The sequence below is a fragment of the Mesocricetus auratus genome, unplaced genomic scaffold (genome assembly GCF_017639785.1).
Source record: "Mesocricetus auratus isolate SY011 unplaced genomic scaffold, BCM_Maur_2.0 Super-Scaffold_100009, whole genome shotgun sequence".
NCBI lineage: Eukaryota > Metazoa > Chordata > Mammalia > Rodentia > Cricetidae > Mesocricetus > Mesocricetus auratus.
The window spans coordinates 6,508,962-6,522,940 of record NW_024429193.1 but is presented as its reverse complement, the minus strand read 5'-3'; positions in this window follow the sequence as shown (position 1 = coordinate 6,522,940).

Here is a 13,979-nt window from a genome sequence, read left to right as displayed (position 1 = left end):
GAAACCCCAGATAGACTTTACATTTTTCACCATCCTCAAAAAAATTATTGTGTTTTACCTGCTGTCTTTCCCACCTCCTTGACCTCAGACAGACAGACATTATTATCGCCATTCTTGCATGTTTATGACCTTGACAGCATCATTTTAGGTGGCTTTGTAGCCCACTGACAGAGCAGTGTCCCTATCTTCTCCCAAGGATGTACATTTGGGTGGCTTCTATGGTTATGCTACTCTAAGCGACTCCTGTACAAATTCTGTGCATAATTTTTCACATTTTAAATTATCCCTTAGTATAAACTTCCCAAGGCAGGGTTGCTAGATGAAATGGAAAAACCATTGTGTGTTTCTTACTTAAGTTTCCAGAAGGATCCAATCTAATTATAGCACCATAAGTCATGTTTTGGGTAGATGAGAGGTCTAGTTTTATTGCACTTTTTAAAATAAGGAATTCTGTTTTTCATCTTTCACTTTCACCAAAATGGATGAAAATTGCACATCAAGACAATTCCATCAGGGCTTTGTTCCCATCTCCTTTGCTAGGTCCTGTCTTCTGATGTTAGACCATTTTCATCTCTCCATTTTCTCTCATTGTTTACTTTCTCATGATGATACTTTTGTTTATGACTTGATTACAATGTTTATTATATTCTACATTATAGGACAATTACTTCCCAAATTGTGAGGTTTTTTTTTTTTTTTTGGTTGGTTGGTTGTTGGTTGGTTTTTTGTTTTTGTTTTTTTGTTTTTCGAGGCAGGGTTTCTCTGTGTTGTTTTAGAGCCTGTCCTGGAACTTGCTCTGTAGACCAGGCTAGTCTCGAACTCACAGAGACCGGCCTGCCTCTGCCTCCTGAGTGCTGGGATAAAACGCGTGAGCCACCAACGCCCGACTGGTTGGTTGGTTTTTTGTTTTTGTTTTTGTTTTTTTTTAAGGCACGGTTTCTCTGTGTAGCTCTGGCTATCCAGGAACTTGCTCTGTAGATCAGGTTGGCCTGGAACTCTGAGATCCACCTGTCTTTGCCTCCTGAGCCAAATTGGGGTTTTAATTTGCTACCTGCGCCTTTTGGAAAGAAGTTATCTTCATAATGGCTACAAGGCACAGTGTAGCATTTTACACTTTGTGAGTTTAACAAGGAAAACACTTAAGCACTAAGTCTTCTTTATTGGCACGTAACTTAAGGCAAGCACAATTTCCCTTTTTTCAGATAAGAAGAAAATGAACTTGAGTCTGAGATCACATAGTAGAGAGAAATTAAACAGTACAAACAAAAATCACTTCTGTATGTGCAGATCTAAATGTCAACCGCGAAGCCACACAGCTTCAAGGAGGACATGGAAGAGATCACGTCTGTCACCAAGAAAGGAAAGATGAGTGGGACCAACAAGAGTAAGAACTTCTGTTAATCAAAAGATGCACCTGACTGATCAGGAGACATCTTTTCAATACATGCAGTCAACAAAGGACTCACATATATAAATAACTTCTACAAATCAATAAAAAAGACATTCCAATGTAAAACTGGCCAAAAGACTTAAAACAGATGTGCCGCTGAAGACACTGTCACAGTTCTGACTCAATGGTCATTAATCAATCAAACTCAACAACTCTATTAGTGGTAGAAAAAATGTATGATAGCTAGTGTTAATTGCTAAATCGATATGGCCTAGCATCACCTTGGAAGAGCATCTTGGTGAAGGATTGTCCTCGTTGGTTGGCCAATAGGCATGTCTGTGAGGGGATGGCTGGAAGACTCCATTCACTGTGGGTGGCGCCATTACCTACTTAGTGAGGTCCAGAACTGTCTAATGGTGAGAAATAGAGATCAGCACAGGCAGGAAAGGGAGCACTATTCACTCATTTCGTTTCCTTCTTATTTGAGGTATGGCTACTGCTAAAAAGTCCCTGCCTTTACTTCCACCTAATGGTGGGTTACTGTAGGCTTTAACCCTGTAACAATGCGCGACACACAATTACTGACAGTAAAGCTAAGTATTTAATGTAGAAATTACTCACAAGATACCAAACCCAGAGGAGCAGTTTTCAGTGGCCGACCCGGAAGCCGATCTCCAGGAAAAGAGAGCGAGACTTCCTGTGTGCTGTCTTTTATGCCTTCCCCCGTAACGCCCCTAGCCATGCCCAAAAGTGGGCCTGGCTAGTGACGTAGTTCCGCCTACGTATGTATACGTCTTTACGTCCAGCCGTATACGTCTGTAGTCCTGCCTAAAGTGGGTGTGGTTAGCGGTGTGGTAAACCGCCCTTTTATTACCTCATCTGTATGCGCCTCTAATAAGTCACATGTTTAATGGCAGCATCAGACTTCCTCCTACAGGTTACAACCTGGAATTGTGAGTTGAAATCAACTTTCTTCCCTAAGTTGCTTTTTTGTCCGGTGTTTTATCACAGCCACTGAAATGAAACTGGGACAAAAACGCAAACTCGCATCACAAGACCATACCACTGTATTCCTCACCGGAGCGTTTAAATGGCAGTAAAACAAAAGATGCCAATTATCAGGTTAGTGAGCTCCCCCGGGCTGTGAGAATCTACTGTGCTTTGAGGAAACATAAATTCGTGCAACCGCTCACTATACAGCTCCCCCTTTACAGGCAGCGTGGTCTGGAAGAGCCCCAAGCTGGAAACTACACCAGTGTTCCCCAACAGTATACACTGTGTTTTACTCACAAAACGAGATCCCACAAGCAGTGAGAAGCACTGGTCTCCAAGGACTTGTTGAAATGGATGAAGGTCACAGATTCTTCGAGCGAGTGCCAGACACCCCCCCCCAATTGTATATAAAGAAGTACAAGACTAGTCACGCATAACTCACCTCAGAAACCGCAGCAGTGTCTGCCCACAGGGGACTGAAGCCTCCGGGGAGCCTGAACAGAGTCTTGGGGATGGCGCTTGCATTCTGTTCCTAGATTTGGAGAGCAGGGTCCCATGGGTGCGCTCCTTGTGTGGGTGCCCGTTCAAGTGTGCGGGAGGACAAGTATCTTTCTGCCTGAGTAGCACACGTCTACAAAGACTCACTCACGGAAAGTCAGAGGTGATGGAGCGTGAGGTTCAAACCCAAGACCTCGCCATTCTTAAACCCCAGCCTTCAGAACTGTTCCATGTGGTTTTGTCATTCAATGACCCGATCTCAAGAGACATTCGTAATTCGCAGCCATTTGCTTGGGTCTTTATTACTGCATCCGGAGCCAACATTATAGTACACATGCGATGTTTTGTGCTAGGCAGGCCATAATCTGTTCCTGCTTTATTCTCTCACTGGTTCTGGGCACCTCGCAGGCAGGGATCATGTCTTAGAATGCTTTATATTTCTGGGTTTTGGATAACGCTTGTCCCAAAATAGGCACACATGGGTGAAAGAATGAAGTGCCTATATCCGTAGCTGTAATAAAATGCTCAAGACTCCGCCAAAGGGGTTTATTTATAAGTGAAAAAGTAAACATCCTAATACCTTTGCAAAGAAACACATGGAACCCTTTTAAAAATTACAGCCCAGCGGCTTCAATTAACTCTTATACGGATTCCAAGTTTACCTTGCAGGAGTGGTTTTAGGTGGTACGGGCATTTAGCTCTCACAGAGTCTCTGTAATACCTAGCAGCGCAATAATTGGTAAGTGCACAATTAACCTTATAAGTAAGTATACAATGTAAGTATTCAAGCCACGGTGAAAATAATATAGGTTAAGTCCTGGAGTCAACTCGTGTTTCTGGAGGACCTACTTGTACACTCTCGATAATAACGGCAGGAACCAAAGTGAGTAAGTTGCACCTCTGGGCCAGCGCATTCCTGAGAATCCATATGGTGTCTTCTCAACATACCTCCCTACAGGCTAAATGCATGAAGTTTGTTTTTGCAGAATGCAAATGACACATTACACTTCGTTCTTTTATATCACTGCTGATAAAGTGTGATTCTGGAAGCCCGGAGGCCTGATATGCGATGCGATATATCTGTATCACAAGCAGCCTTCTGGGTGCTGGCATTGTCGAATGTTTATGTCCTTACCTTGTGGCTCAGGAACAATGTGTTAGTAATGCATACGTTAATCACCTAGGATGAGTAAGACAGAAGAATCTGAGTGTCCAAGGGGGGGGGGGAGGATGTGATGCTTCTCAAGAGTCACAAGTCAGTCACATTGACGTGCTAGAATTTTTTTTAAAAAAATTACCAGAATCTTCCATCTGTTGCTGCTTTTATCTAGTCCATTCGGCCGCATTTCTTCTGCTAATTGTCATCCTGCAGTATAATTAATTTCCACGCTGCTTCTAACTGGATGAATTCACAAAACTAAAGATGGAGTGGAGCTTTGCCGGCAGTGATTGCTGACTTTTTTTTTTTTTTTTTGGTTTTACGAGACAGGGTTTCTCTGTATTGTTTTGGAGGCTGTCGGTCCAGCCTGGCCTCGAACTTACAGAGATCCTCCTGCCTTTGCCTCCCGAGTGCTGGGATTAAAGGCGTGCACCACCACCGCCCAGCTGCTGACTGTTTTTTAAGGGAACCCCTGCCACATAAGCCAGCGCTGTTGCATGTGTGTATACGTACATGGGAGCAGATGCCCACAGAGGCCAGAAGAACGTGTCAGGTCCCCTTGAGTTGGAGCTACGGGTGGTTGTGAACTGCCTCTGGCTTATGTGGAGCCTGGGCCCCGAACTCTGGTCCTCTAGAACAGCAAGGGCTCGTAACTGCTGGGCCATCTCTTCGGCCTCCTGTGTAAAAGTTTGAGTCCCACAACGTGCATGCCCAATGCGGTACCCATTAACTGCCTGTAATTAAACTTAACACGGTCAGATTAGTTAAACGCATTTCATTGAAATTCAATCAGAATTTTAACTCCTTTATTGGATGAACCGCACTGCAACCACTCAACAGCCATGTGTGCCCAGAGGCTGCACACGCGTAAAACATTCCATTACCATGTCAACATCTATCGGGTCTTCACAGAGAAGGAGAACTGCCCATAGCTTAGGGGTCTAGGCACTCCGCCACTGCATCCCAACTTCCTTTCTAGATATATATTTTCACTACATTGCTCACACATGAGTTGTGCACCCTGAATCTCTTTGCAAGCCTCTGAGCCTCAACATGATTGTCTCAGCTGAAATTCAATTCCCTTGTTTTGCACTTGGTGAAATATCCCTGGACCACTGAGGCCCCATTAAAGAAAACATCCGTAACAGTCATTGAGCCCTAATGGGTTTAAGTACCTTCCTCTTCGGTCCTCTCTCCTGCCATGTACCTTATCTATGAACCTTTTTGATCCTCGACTCATGCCTTCAAATGTGTCTTCATGACTGTTCCCCTATGTAGCTTGTCAGAGTGCTGTGTCCATAATAAATACTCTAAAATGACAGCTTGAGGAATCTCAAACACTAGCCCTATGCGTACCTATAGACCCGTTGCTTGATGCGTAGTGGATTCTAAAACTTATTTATTCCATTATTTTCTAGGATTATTTTTGTTGTTTTGAAACACGGCCTCAGTATATAGCCCCGGGTAGCTTGGAACTCCCTCTATAGATCAGGCTGGCCTGGAACTCACAGAGATCAGCCTGCATCTGCCTCCCAAGTGCTGGGCTTAAGGCATGTGCAACAATGCCCTACTTTTAGTATTATAATTGTCAAACCTCTTTTGCATTGGCTGGGGGCAGTAGGGTCAACTAATTATATTTTGTCACAGGCACAAGTTTTTCTTTTCCTGACTGGAGTTGAGGCTGGGGCATTTGAGTTACCTTCCTTTGTCATTACCTCTCTTATGCCAATAGTTGGCAAATGAGAAGCAAGTTAAACCAAAGCCATGGACAGTGTTTGTAATTCCTGATAACTGGTGCGAGGTTCTAGAAATTCTTCCCTTCCAGTTGTACCTGGTCACTGGTTTTCCAGAACACAACCAATGAAGCAGAAAATGCCTGTTAAAATCACGTGTATACTTACCTAGAACTTCACCCTTCGAAACGCTTCCAGTATTTAAAGCCAAAGGAAGTGTGACATCCACTAATCTATTTTCAAATGATAATTCCAAATAGATAAAGGAGACCGCCAAACTCTCTCATTCTGGGAGACTCAACACGGGGTCACATGTGCCTCTCAGGAGTGGTTTCAATTCTACTCCTCTTCTGCAGCGTTCTGGGTTGAAAACCCAGGAGATGACAGGATTATTTGTGAAAATCATCACGTATTAATAAGGTGCTGGGCATCCTAGTGATGGAATTACATCATGAAGAAGTTGGTTTTGTGTATATCTGGTACCCTGAACAACTTGTTGGAAAGAAGATGCTCACTGATGTGGCCCTGCTGGCTTCGTGACCCTCATCCTGATGTCCTGATCACTGTCATCCAATAAGAGTAGGACATGAGCCAGGCGGTGGTGGTGGCGCACACCTTTAATCCCAGCACTTGGGTGGTAGAAACAGGCAGGTCTCTGTGAGTTCGAGGCCAGCCTGGTCTACAAGAGCTAGTTCCAGGACAGCCTCCAAAGCCACAGAGAAACCCTGTCTGGAAAAAAAAAAAACAATAAAAAGCAGGACATGGAAGCACCTAGAACTCATACCAGAGTTCACACGTTCAATGAATCCTCTTAAAACGTATTCTGGACTCCTCTCCACCTATCTATCCAGTAACCACACCACTGACCCTGCTGCCTATGACTTTCGTAGACATCTTCATTGGTGGCTGTCTCCTGTCCCCAGCTCTCCCAGGACGGATGGACTGACTTCCCAGTCAATTCTTTCATTCACCTAACACTTACTGATGATTGGTTATTGATCACTGGTTTGAGTCCAAGCATGTGCTTGGAGGAAATAAGGTCACACTCACATGGAAAAATGCTCACGGTCTCCACAGAAGACAAGGGCCCTAGTCCAAAGCATCATACAGTACAGGACAATGTAGGGGAGCAGGAGAGCTATGTATGGCATTGTCTGATCTCTTCTTTCTTACTCGGCTATCCACGACCACAAGCTGTTAACTAAGCTACATATTTCTCCTTCAATTATAGTACGTGAGCAGTGGAGGAAGGAGGAGCAGGAGTTCAAGATCTTCCTTAGGTGCATGGTGAGCTTGGTTACGTGAGACCTGGTCTAAAAAAACTCAAATCAAACCAACAAAAATGAGACAAAAAAGATATTGTAACCTCTGTCTCACTGAGTTCTTGTGAGGGTTTAAACTGATGCATGCAGAGTTGATTTTTTTTTAATTTTTAAAATTAAATTCTTTGGTTTTATCAAGACAGGGTCTCACTACATAGTTCCAGCTATCCTGAAACTCACTATGTAGATCATGCTGGCCTCAAACTCACAGAGACCCTCCTGCCTCTACCACCCAAGTGCTGGGATTAAAGGCGTGCGTCACTGTGCCTGGCCGCAGTGCTGAATTTAACATAATTCTTTACCTCCAAGTTGTAGTTCATTGCCTCCCAAACTTCTAATTCTAAACGCTGATTTAAGACCCTGATTCTAACATCCCCTGCTCCCTCCCCCAAGCTCGAATTAGGCAGATTCATTTCCATGGATACCTGGACCTGATGTCTCCTAGTCTCAGCTGAGGTGGTCCTTCCTGTCTGGGTCACATTCTCCACCATACGCAGCTACATTCTTCCTGCTGCTACAACCTGGATGAATGCAGTCTTCACCCTAACACTCCCTTGTTTTACGCACCATGAAATAAGTGTTTCCCATAAGGTCCCCGGCATGTCATTTACAGTTGTAAAAATATTGTATTTTTATGAGGCGGTACGCACAGAAGCCTAGAATGAGAGCTACTAAAATCTGTACATGGAGAACTTACCTGTGGTGTCAGTTTGCATTTTGAACTTACGAAGGATGGATGGGAAAATTAACACAGAGATGAAAAGAAACTCTCGGAGTCTGAAGGAGTGGCGGTTGGCTGTTTTAGTCAGCTCCTATACCGCTGTGACAACATGTCTGACAGGAACGGCTTTGGGAAGAGTAGATCCAATTTGTCTCGTGGTTGCAGAAGGCTGTCTGGCCCTAAGTGCTTAGGCAGGACACGGCAGAGGGGGCCTGTGGAAGAGCCGTCTGTTTCTGACAGGGGGGAGCAGACAGAGAGGATGTAGACATGGCCAGGACATAGCGTAGCCCCAAGACACACAGTAAATACTTCTAGTTCTCACTCTTACTTTCTCACTAAGGAAGCTGGGGTGTTTGTAAGCCAATTAAAACATTAACAATTTACTAGTCATAAAAACTTTAGGCTTTAAGACCTTATGACTAACTTTAAAGTGGTCATTTTCAACTGTCGCTACCTTGGCTTTTGCTTCTTGCTTTGCTTACTGACTTTTAAAACCATCTTTCAAAAGAATTGAGTACTTGAAGAGACGTGGACCTTCGGAGCTTCAAAGTGTCTTAATTATTGAAGGGAGAATGGATTTCGCTGGTAACACCATTTGCTTCATATGCCGTCAGATCATTCAAACGAGGAAAAATGTTAAATATTCATAAACAAGGAAACTTTCAGACTCAGCGATTTGATGGTGTTGTGAGGTTGGCTTCAGAGGAGCCTGGGGATGCATAATGAATTAAATCATCTGTCACCAAACAGTGTGACTTCATGTTTGTGTGAGTTTGGTACAGTCTTCTGAGCTCCAAAAAACGCCCACCTTCTCCAAGTGTTACCTATGACTTGATGGGAAGCCTTACCACACCCATGGTCACCAGCAGGCAGGACCTAGAAAGCGCTGAGATGACTGGGCAGCTATGTACAGTTTTCACATTTTGCCAGCACACCAACTGTACCTTCAGAAGAGGCCTTAGTCTCCAGGTCCCCATTAGTGTGCACACAAAGTAAGACAAAATGAACACACATCCAACGGCTCTCTGAGCAGCCCCGCCCTCAGCCTAACTCACGCTTGTACCTACACGTGGCGGAGTAAACGCACTCTTTCTTTTCTGTGCTTTTGGGTTGTTTCTGCACACAGACGCTTGCCTTCTTACAAACCCACCGTTCCTGCCTCGTTTGTCCTGTGGAGTCTGAGATGGGAGCCCAGGCAGCACGACTTGCAAGGACTGTTGCAGCACTGATGTAAAAGGACTCACATCCAAAGAGCACAGCTTAACGATGAGGCTGGCAAACCCCGTCCCACAGGTACCACCAGGGATGACAGTGGGTAGACTTAGTCCCACAGGGTTGATGATGGGTGGACTCAGTCCCACAGGGAACCACAGGGATGACGATGGTAGACTCAGTCCCACAGGGATGATGATGGGTAGACTCAGTCCCACAGGGTACCACAGGGATGACTGTGGATAGATCTGGTCCCACAGGGTACCAACAAGGACGACAAGGAAATTTGAAACTCGTGTACTTAACTTTGCCGGAGGGGTTCCCCCACTCACCCCATTCTGACAGAGCAGATGTGAAGCCGGGGCACTGGTAATGACCACAGAAAAGTGACAGTTCTGCCACGCTCCAGATGGAAGCATTTGTGAAAGGAAGAACAGCTACTTCCAAGAACGATGGAGCCAACTGGGTAACCTGGGCCACTCGGGGCAATAAACATTTGTCCCTTCCCCTTCCTAAAGATGAAACTCCGTATAGAAAACACCTGACCCTGGCCATGGCAGTGGGCTCCCATGCGTGAGTTACCCTAGCAGCACACCCCCAAGTCTAGATGAAGGAGCTACAAAAGCTCACCCAGAAGACCAGAGAAAGCAAAGGAGGGCTCAGGACCTCAGCTCCTTCCAGATGCTTCATGTAAGGCACATGCTACCTTCAGCTCATGGAGACCGCCGAGAGAGAGAGAGAGAGAGAGAGAGAGAGAGAGAGAGAGAGAGAGAGAGAGAAGCAGACCAGATTTCTGAGATGTAGTATGTTTATCTAAATACCTTCCATTTTGCCAAAGTAATTTTTACAGAGCCCCACGTATATAGGTATATAAAATAGGTTTACAAATCATTTACTGATGATAAAATAATGAGGAAATTTATTTCAAAACCATCATGTGGTAAATATATATATATTTCACCATTTGTTAGATATGAAAGCTAATTCACACGCTAATGAGATGTGTTTATTTATTTTGCACAGATAATTTAATCTTGACTGGATATTTGATGCTACAGGACACAGAACATCCATAATGTCCCTGAGTCGATTAATATTTTGATTTATAACCATCAATGGTGAGTATTCTGCTGTGCAAAGATACAGAAGACAAAATGGCAGAGGAGCGTGTGGGCTCATCTCAGAAACTCGACAACTTCTGTGCTCGTCCCAAGCCAAACGTCACTGAACGTCTTTAGCAAGACTTAAGTCAGTCATCCAAACACCGATTTTTAAAATCAGACATCTCAAGACAGTGATATCAGAAATATATTAAGCTGGCACTTAGAGGCCAACTGTGGGACATTGTCATTTCCCACAATGAAAAGGGTACGCTGCTCTAAGGGCGGAACACTTTCCAAGCACAGTAAGACACCTGCGTTTCATAAAGTGTTGGCGCTCGTGTGGCATGCAGATGTGTACGCACTGTGTCTGGAACAGAGACGGTAGTGAAACCATCGGAGGCAACCCGTACAAGCGCTGTCAGTAACACCCCAAGTTCATTATTCATTTGATTTTCAACAACCTTCTTGTTAGTGGGTGTTCAGAAACCTTTCACTATGGTCCAAATTTTCATCACCCAGTACTCAGCTGCACGGAGTCCTGACCCAGGTTGAAGAAGCTACGATCTAAGGGCCTAGACACCTCGGATAGGTATGAAAATGACTGTGTGGTACTGGAGTTTAAGACATATGAACCGTGTTACCTTTGTTCCCTGTGAATGAGAGGCTAACTTCCTTCCTCTTCCTGGGTTTCCCAATCTGGATTTCCGACTTCCAAATATTGGAACGAGTTATTGCACGACAGTGTCACACACAGGCTTCATCAGCAATCCTGATACATAAACGACAGTGAACATTGGCAGATACCGTTAGTGTTATTCCTATAGCTGCGGCTGCATTCTGGAGTAGAGGGGGTTGGGGTCTACTTTTTATTAACGAGGGCTTAGCTGGCGATAAGCTAACAGACATCTTAATTGTGCCCAATTCTCCTTCTGCACACTGTGGACAGGTTATGTTTACCAAAACTGCATGGGATTAAAATTCTAGTTGACATTACTTTCAAGTTCTGAAGTAAAACAGACAAGACAAACAAACAATTTTCTAAAAAAATCACAGAACTAAGTGTGGAACAAACTTTAGCTCTTTGGGGCTTGTCTCTTAAATAATTAAAAAAAAGGAGAGTGGAAATTTTACTCCTCGGTTGTAGCCAACTAGCTTATTTTTGGCTTCTAGCTCCTCTTTATCTCAAAGTAGTAGAAATATTTTTGTAATGAGGCATCAAAAAGTTACTTTAGTTCCCTCTAAAGAGATATTAGATTGAAAAATAGCCTCAGATATGAAAATATTACTGGAATAGTACAGTTTACTGGTCTTAGAAGCAAGCAAGTAGCAAAGGGTGCAGGGTTTCTCCTTGTCTGGTGTTTATTTTTTTCCTTGTTTACTCACAGTATTTCTTCAAAGAAGTATATTAGCGGCCGGGCACACGCCTTTAATCCCAGTACTCAGGAGGCAGAGGAAGGCGGATCTCTGTGAGTTTAAGGCCGGGCTGGTCCTACAGCCTCCAAAACAATACAGAGAAACCCTGTCTTGTAAAACAAAAAACAAAAAAACAAAAAACAAAAAAACAAAAAAACAAAAAAAAAAACCAACCAAACAAACAAAAAACCAAAAAGTAGTATATTAGCATGAGCTTTAAAAACCCACAAGAATTTCCCCTAAGTTTTCTAATTAAACATGCCGCGAAGTGTACATACTGGACCGCAGCCTTTGAGATGAAATAGAGGAATGTAACACATCCAAGTGTTTCTTTCCCAGCATCCTTTTCTCACCCACACATTGTTTTTGCTTTCTCTAGGTTCAGTTACCTGAGACCAAACATAGCCTCAACATTGTCACCCAGAAAACTCCAGAAATAAGCAACCCACAAGTTTTAACTTGCACACCCTTGAGCGACGCGGTGACGCCATGCATTTCTCTGCTCTATCCAGGCCGAGACATGAGTCGTTTCTTTGTCTGGCGCATCCATTCTGCGTATGCTACCCATCCATTAACCAGTAGTCTTCTTGCTTTCCAGGTGGACTGCCACAGTATTGCTCTGTTGATGGTCGAGTGACACTTACTTCACTCAGTAGGGTACCCAGAGCACAAGGGTAGTGAGGCTGGCCTCTTGGACGTGCCGAAGAGAGGCCATGATGGGATTGTCTTAATCAGGGAAGGAAGACACTATGTGCTGACGCCACTAAAATCGACGGTGTCTTGTCGCCCTGGTGTTTCTAATTTAAAAAGCTGAGCTTTGTCAGGGGAAGGCACCCACTGAGATCCTGACTAGCATCCCCATGGGAAATGCGATGCTGTTAATTTAGATGCCTTCCTGTTTGAAACAAACATTTGTGGGGTTTTAATTACTCTTGTTTTGTTTTGTAGCTCGCATCTCTATGATTAATTACGCCTCGCGACTAGGATTTCAGGATTGCCCCGTTAGTCTGTTCTTTGTCGCCGCGTTGACCCTTGGTTCCACGTTACCGCTGGCCTCGTCATGCTGTCCTGAGACACCTGTAAGATCAAACACTCTGTCATTGCTTCGTCCTTGGTGTGGGCTGAGTAATTCACACTTGCAGGCTGTATCCCGCGCTCTCTTTGGGATGAAGAATCTGTGAGTCCTTAAGAAAGAAGATGAGGACGTAAAACCAATTGGAGTTCAATGCCAGTTTCTGGGTTCACGTTATACGAGCCACAAAGAAGTCTACCATTTGGTGTGGCTACAAGCAAAGAGGTGACAAGAGCAACACCTCTCAGTTTTCCTCCTACTTCATTGACCATGCCTCCTTGTTGCCTCTGTTGGGTCCTCCTGTGGTGATAATTATTCAAGGAACCTGTGCATACTTGCTTTGTGAACTTATCCAGTCTCCTGGCTTTGTACACTGTACAGTGATTCCTTTCCCTCCAGCTGCCTGGGTCCCGCCGCTGCCTCTGCCCCCGAATAACACACAAGACACTGTATTAGTTACAAAGCTGTTGGCCATTTGCTATGGTCCCTTATCAGCTAGCCCTGACTTGATTATTAACCCGTAATTACTGATATATATTTTTATAAGGTTTTATTTTTACGGAGGATGCATGAGTCTGCGTCCTCTCCTCCTGGGATCCCATGGCGGCTCTCCACTCTTGACTACATTTCCCAGAATCCTCCTCAACTCTTAGTTCCACCTATCTTGCTTCCCTATTGGCCAACAGTGCTTTATTTATCAACTAATCAGACAAACATACACAGAAGGACATCACCCCCGTCAGTCCATCGTGGGTATACTCTAAGTATTTGCAAATGCAAGTTCTTAGTCTATACCTTGATTTAAAACAAACAAACACCTCTTGCATACAACGCTTGCTTGATAATTCCACTTTAGAGTATGCTTGCACTTCAATTTTAGCACTCTGAAACCAAGTTTCTGGTCACGCCCTGTGTTCCTATCCTTGTGAAGTCTTCTCTATCGCTGTGGTTGGAATGTGCTTTTCCCTCCAAATCTCACAAGCAGCGCTTAATCCCCATGGTGTGGGTAGAAACTCAACTGTGTTGTTCAGACTTGGAACCTCTTGGGGGGTGGGGGTGATTAGGAGTAGAGGACGTCATCAGCCCGGAACTCTTGTGATTGGCCCCCGGCGGTTGTGTGGGAAGAGAGACTAAAGCACACAAACACACCTCTGCACATTGCAGTCTGCCACTCCCTGTCTCCTGCTGTGTGATCTCTTGTACACCCCGAGACTCCACCAGCAGGAAATGGCTCCTTGACCTTGGACCTCCAGAGTCAAGAGCCCAAGGAATCTTGGTGACTCACAATACATGTGATAAAGTTGCTTCCCCAGGTGCTGGAAAGATCTCAAATGGAGCCGGTGGACGCCGAGTTCTAGCCATG